Source organism: Asterias amurensis, chromosome 3 (assembly GCF_032118995.1).
Source record: "Asterias amurensis chromosome 3, ASM3211899v1".
NCBI lineage: Eukaryota > Metazoa > Echinodermata > Asteroidea > Forcipulatida > Asteriidae > Asterias > Asterias amurensis.
The window spans coordinates 27,272,231-27,279,600 of record NC_092650.1 but is presented as its reverse complement, the minus strand read 5'-3'; the positions used below and the strand labels follow the sequence as shown (position 1 = coordinate 27,279,600).

Here is a 7,370-nt window from a genome sequence, read left to right as displayed (position 1 = left end):
CCAGATCAGATATCAAATTATTAAGTCTGCGAGCATACAAAGAGTTGTTTTCGAAGTTGTATCAATGAATTTTGAAATTAAGTGTTTACTTAATATTCTGGAAACAGCATAGTATTATTTGAAAAACATGTTTGGGTTTCTTTTTTTCTGAAAGGGAACATCGATGGGAAGCGTTATATATTGTAAAGCAACAATTCCGTTAGTTTTTCTCAACCATTGCTGTTCTGAAGTGTACCAAACATATGACAGGCATTAAATCGTTCGGTTTTACAAATACAATTCCCACACTTCGAATCAGCGGTGCAGTCAGCAGGGAGGGGGGGAGTGGCTACCCCAAACAAATAAAATACCCCCCCCCCTCCTCTGAAAAAAAGGGAAAATGGACACGCAGCCACAAAATGCCATAAGCACCCCCCCTCCGCACAGCATACTCCTTCCCGACTAACAAAGCAACCCCTGCCCACATGTTAAAACTACTAACCCCTAGCCCTCCCCATAAAAAGTCATAGCCATACCACTGCTTCCGAATCACTTTGTGTCAATATTGGTATGAAAAAGATACAAGCCACACAATTCAATAAAGTGTCCAGAATTTAACTATTGAACTTTGTGAACTCAACAAGAGAAAAGAAACAGACTACTGTTTTTTGACTTGTTCATTTATTTATTTCAAATCAACTTATAATGAAATTAAAGGTACAATTTACTTATTAAACATAGCGAGCAAGAGAGTGATCAGTATGTACAGAAGAGCACAACGAACATTAAGCTATAATTTTGCATAATTAATGCAGCGGCAAATTTATCAATTTTTACCGATTATATTTTAAATAATGTTTTTTTTTTTAGAAAAGCAAGTGCATAAATCATCAGGAATGACGAGTAGCTGTAGAATGTTTGTAGTAAATACAATGCAAAGGAAATTTAAATTGATGGGCTATCATTGTTAAAGTAAAGTTTTAAAGTTAAGGATTTCATCGCAGCTTTCCTTCAACATTATTATCATTGATGTATCAGATGTCTGTGTCAAAGGATGTCCTTCTTGTGTCCATTTGTTTTTATCACAGATGCTGCAAGTGTGGCTGGCAAACTGGAGGTTTTGTTTTGTGTAGAAAGTATGCCCACTGTTCTAATACAGGGAGACAAAAAACAAACAAAAAAATTGTAACAAAATCCTTCAATTGTTAACATAATACTCTTTTTCAATTTGACCTAACATTGGGACTTTAACAAAATACAAACTTCACCTGCAAACTTGCAAAAAAAACAAATTCATTATGTTACATAGCCCTATCTTCATGAAGAGTTTTCCAACAGTTTGTTTACATGGTTAATACAACCAGGGCTCGATTTGGGGGAAAAAAATCACAAGACTTTTACTGGACCAGAGAATCTGACAAGACTGGGATCGATATGAGGAGAACACTTTCTACACACTACATTGAAACTGCTGTTGGAACAAGCACTAAAAGATATATTGGCATTCAATAGATATGTGTACTAAAATGCAATGAGGTGTTACTATTTAAATTAAAAAACACAATACCACTGGACTTGTACGGTCGTAAGTTTACTGGCCCAACGCTATAACCACTGGACTTGGCCTGTGGTCCAGTGTTGATTTCGAGCCCTGAAAACCAACACAATCAATTATTGTATGATTTGGAATTGTTTTATGCATATTCTACTAATTGTGTGTCAAGAATACATCAAGCAATGCCATTGTTTCTGGATGTAACCATCATACCTGTTTCTATAAGATGCTGATCAGTTGGCAACTCAATACTTGTTGGTTTTCCCTGAACCTCTGATGGCCTGCTCCTTTTCACAAAGGGATGTGTACATCAATCTCCCATAGCATTTGCCACTTTATGCTGTTCAAAATGCAAAAGTTAACGATTGAACATGTAAAATTTAGCTTTATATTAATTTGAAAAATACAAGTATCCATAATACCTAACAATCTGCAAACGAACTAGAATCGGTAAACATGAGATCCAAGTCATATTCAGTATAAAATTTATAAAAACAGCCCACTGTTTTTTGTTCCACTGTTGGGGACCTTTTAACTTTTTAAAAACACTAGTTGTTCCTCACTAAACTGAGAAAAAAATAATAATAATAATGTGCAGTTTCACTCCAAAAAGGGCTCTAGTCTTGGTATGGGCAACAAGAAGAAAACAGTTCAAGAGTCAGACGAAAGTTATTCGGGGGAGTTGCGCTCAGGAATTAAATTAGTAAAATTACTTCATACAATCAAACTGGGTACTACCCTAAGTAGACCAATGGACCGAAAAATCAGTATATCAAATGTATGTAGCATTTTAAATAAACATTTACCTGTTTACCAAAATACTACTACTACTAAGTAGTAAAGTACCAAGAGTTGTTTTGACTTGGGTTGGAACGGAACAATTTTTTTTTATGTAACATAACATTTTGCAGCATATGTATTTGTCTTCGTCTGCTTACACTTCTACTATACAGGAAATAAAATGGTGCACCGATTGTAAAGATAACAACTTGCCGTTAGCCTCTCTATCCTTTACGACTCATAGTATTTGAGAGGGTCACATATATATATATAAATGTTTCAAAATACCGTCCGACCGTCTGTGTGTTAAATTGTAAATTTGGATTACATGACTGTTTCTCCTATGTTAAAAAACAAGCTACTCGTGTTTATTATCAAAAAACTAAGTTGTACTGCTGTTGCTAAGTTAAAGTAATGTCAAGTGATGAGTCGTGAGATCAGTCAAATCAACTCGACCCAAGAAAGTTTAATTAAGCTAAGAAGGGTAAAGCAAGAACATGCAGCATGCAGCTGTCGTATGACATGCAGTAACACCCAGTTTTGTTCGATGAAAAACAATGTATTACAATACATTTTAATAGTAGTAGTGGGGGTACGTGTGTGTTTGTATCAAGGATTCAAGGTATTTTGTTTTTAGTGTGATCTGTATTCTTTGTGCATACGGCTACGCATACACAAAAAAACTGCCCCACTCGGTAGACGTTTTTTCGTTAATTTTACTGTTTAAAATACTCACACATTGACTGCAATGTTACTGTAATGATTGCCCATGCAGTTTCCTTCCTGTCGACATGTTCGTAACTTTTACCAGCTCCAAAAATCGAACGTAAACAAGAAAAAACTAACTTTTTAGGACACCGCTCAGCGAACAAAGTTACGGTCGTCCATTTTGTTTTATTTGTAAGCGGCCTCTTGATAAATTTGCATATTCATCGTTTCTCGGTAATCCAACGATTCTATTGGTTCACGGATGAAAAGTGAGGTCAGCGATCGTGTCAAAGTTCAATTAGTTGAACTCTGTAGCGACGTCGCCAGCGCCTTTCAGCGACGCATCGCTGAGCATCGCTGAGGTCTCGACGATGACTATAAACTGTGTTTTTTAGGATCGCGCGTCAAGATTTCCATCGCGCGACCGTCGCGCGACCGACTATAAACCGGCCTTTAGGCATAATATTTGGTGGCATGCTGCCAAGTTTGTTGTACTCTGTGCCATAGCGTGATATGCATAGAGCTATATAGCTATGCAGAACGCTGCGAAAACGATTTCATTTCAATCTTCAGCATCAAATTGTTCAAATGTTACCCTTCTGATGGCTTAGTGGTCAATGTGGAATTGAAGACGAAGTTTCGCTGAGATGGCCACCTACTTCAGTGATTCATGGGACTTTTAATTATGTGAGAAAACAACAGTACAAAATGACGAACATTGGTCATGTTTTGGTTAAACACCGAGAAGAATAGAGACGTTACATCGATCGACCACTCCCCCCGGGTGAAGGGCGTTTTGGGCCCACGGAATTCACGTCAGTATTACGATATCTATTACTTCTTGAACTTAGCATAATCATCAATTGTTTTGATTATTTGTTAAAACAACTATCCAAGTTATTTTGAGTTAAATATTTTGAAGAAAAAAAATCTCTGGAATAACATAAGCCCTTTCAAACTTTCTCTAGTAGGAAAGGACGTTACGTAAACTAATCTATTTCTACCTCCATGCACAGACATGGATGTTACAATACAAAACATTCAAAGAAAAGAGAATGGTTAAAGCATAAGGCCCAAGCAACTAGGAGTGGTCTTGCTAAAAAAAACTGCCGGATTAAACAAAACTTTAGTACAAACAAATCAATAAAACAATCCAGATTTTCATCTTCTTCTTCTCTTCGTCCCTTGTCCTCGAACAAAAGCACACTTCCCAAACTCGTATGAACTTGAAACTTCGCACATAGTTAGATATGCATTAGGAGTGGAATAATGTGTTAGTTAGGTCATGATGACGTCATCCATTCTTGAGTAATAAAAATTCAAATTATTGTTTCAAAAAATCATTATTTTTGATCCACGTTTTTTTTGTTTACTTCTTTTTAAAAATATTATCAATAGAGCGCGAAAAAGCTTCATGAAGAATAGTCTTCGTTCAAGGCGGTTAAAAAATACATGCCCCTTACAGTATTTTCTTCAGTCGTCAGTCAATATTTCCTTAGTTCATATTTCCTAAACTACATAAGCTATTTTGACAATCTGTACATCATATGAAAGGGCTTTACGTACTTGACAGAAATGGATATGTTGGTGAACTTTCGTTGACCTTTTGACCTGTTTAAACGGGAAGTGACTGTGAAATGATTTGAAAGCGCGTGGTTGATTGTCTTTTAGGTCGAAATAAACATCCTTTGATGCTTTACCATCACACCATACAAGTCTGGCAAAGGTCTGGTTTAAAACAAATATTACCGATGACGTCACCAAACATACACTTTTACTAGATGACGTAATCATGTGGTTTTGACAGTTTTTGAAATTTGAATCATTTATTACAAATCTTGAGAACAAAGCAAGGTATAATATTTGTTTTTTAATCCAGGCTTTTACTCCCGGAAATCGAACACCTTGAGTTTGTTCACAAACTCTCAATCTCTAGTTGACAATGTTTTTGCTGATCGTTCTCAGAGACATATATACCAAATATGAATTAGTAAGATAGTTTATTACAAAATGCATATGATTAGCAAAATATTTTAAAAGTAGAAAACAATGATCCACACAAGTATCACTCAACATCTTCCTAACCATAAAAATGCTTTTTATAACAAACGGTTACAATCCCGTTTCAAAGACCAACTCAACCGATCCCAGGCAACGTGTTCCTGTTAAATGATCTCTTACGCTCATCTTGCAAATCGTTAGTATAATTGTTTTTAATAAGATCTTGGCAAATCTTTTCCAACACTTTTAAGCGGAGGCTTTTTAATTTCCCACATTTGTGTTGGACACGTGATAAACAATGCTCCAAACCATCTGCAGCACAGAAACTATATTGTTTATGATCTCTATCTCTATGAAAAGTTTTACATTTGGTAGCAGGCACGGACGTAGGAGAGTATAGGCTCTGTATTAAAGACAACCTGTAAAGAATGTTCATTGCACTCTACTTGCAATGGGAATCATACCTGTACAACAGGTAATGTAGCCAAATTAAGAACTCTCAGTGGCAAAGCATTGGTTATGGCTTGGTTGGATACCATTTATGTTTAAATAAAAACTTTGTATCCAATACTCAAAGGGCATGGAAACAGTGACAGGTTTTACAAGCATGCATTGTTTTTGATTTTTTTTTTACTATACTTGCGGCAGGTAGTGTCACAACAGGATACACTTGCCCAAGTTTTTCTTACCAGAAATAAAAAGATCAACTTGGCCCTAATAAAAACCGACAGGAAAATATTCTGGTTCGAGACCCCTGAAAAAATAAAATGTTTGGGGCAAAAAATATGGTAAAAATGTTGATTTTGCAAGTTCGAAAAACATACTCTAATGCACGTTCTAAAAATAGCACAAGGGTAAAATTTATAGCAAAAATATTTTGACTCAAGTAAAGCCAAGGATGATACTTTGTAGTGGTATAAAAGGTTTTATGAAATATTTGTGTTTTTTTGTGGGGTGGAGTTGTAAATATTAACTAAAAAACAGTTTTTTAGACCCCCAAATTGGCCTAAAGTGGCCTTAACACAAATAAACTGTTACCATGGCAACGTGTTATATTATGATTTGAAATGTAAATTTTGTTTATTTGGACCCCAAGTCCCTACCATCCACAAAGTATTAGAAAAATATTCCCTTCTTTTTAAATGTGGACACATATGTCAATATTATGTGAAATAACACTTAAAAAGGCATTTTTCACGTTTTGGGGAAAAAAGTCTAGTTTTGAGGCAGTACTGTCACAACAGGATACAATTGCCCAAGTTTTTCTCACCAGATATGAGAAAACCAATGTTGGCCCTAACCACAGCCGAAAGGAAAATTTTCTGAGACCCCTGGCAAGTTGACATTTTGGGGTCCAAAAATAGGGTAAAAATGGCGATTTTGCAAGTTCTAAAAACAAACTGTAATAAACGATGCAAAAATGGCACAAGGGTGATATTTAATGCGATAATTTGTTTTTTTTAAGGAAGGCCAAGGATGATAATTTGTAGTGATATACAAGGTTTTTTGAAATAACTTTGCATTTTGGTGGGGTGGCGTTGCAAATATGAGCTAAAAACCAGTTTTTCAGACCCCAAAATCGGCCTTAAATGGCAAAAAAATAAAATGAGCCGTAACCATGGCAAGGGCTATATATGGAACTGAAAATGCAATTTTGTTTACTTGCACCCCAAGGCCCTTCCACCCTCAAGTATTAAAAAAAATCATTTTTTGACCGTGAGCAAGTATGTCAATTATTTACCTGAACTGACTCTTAAGCATCTTTTATTCTGTAAAGGGGCCACGGGTTGGTCTAGCGTGAGGCGCTTAATAAACCTATCTATGACTTTTATTTATGATAAACGGTCCGATGGTTTCTCTGGCAAACCATGACGCAATTTAATTACCAGTGGTTCTTGTAGTCTTATATTGGTTCAACGTTTACTCATTTCACATCAAGGTCTATACAATTATGCTGCAAGCTCTTGATCATTATAAAAGGATACGCCAAAATGTGCAAAGCCTAGAAAAGGAGAAGGGTTTATGGAAAAATTATGGTTTGGTTCACTTATTAATTGCGAGCAATTGATTTCAGTATATTAATATCATAACCTCGATATATCGAAACGCGCAAACGTTGCTTTAGTTCAATATCCACGTATACAACAATTGCGCAACGGTTCGCCAGATACAATATTAAATTGACTAATTCGGCAAACAGTAGTAGGATAGTTATAATTTTGATTGCCATACAGGCACCGAACTCTGCTTTTATGCAAATGAGGATGAAATAACTTCATTTTGACAAAACAATATTCGATATCTCTTCGGTCTTGGAGATTTCTAGAAAGGGTTGTGATAATACTTT

At 35.8% G+C, this 7,370-nt stretch overlaps 1 long non-coding RNA gene across 2 annotated transcripts; it reads right to left on the bottom strand.

Moving 5' to 3' along the window:
* Positions 1-702: 702 nt before the first annotated feature.
* Positions 703-3,439, bottom strand: LOC139934916 (uncharacterized). 2 transcript variants are annotated; one of them, XR_011785734.1, is made up of 3 exons: positions 3,051-3,439; positions 1,748-1,874; positions 703-1,124 (listed from the first exon to the last, which is right to left on the bottom strand). It is a non-coding gene; the product is annotated as an uncharacterized lncRNA (long non-coding RNA). The 2 variants fall into 2 exon arrangements; XR_011785733.1 differs by having other exon boundaries at positions 703-1,129; positions 3,051-3,438.
* Positions 3,440-7,370: the final 3,931 nt, after the last annotated feature.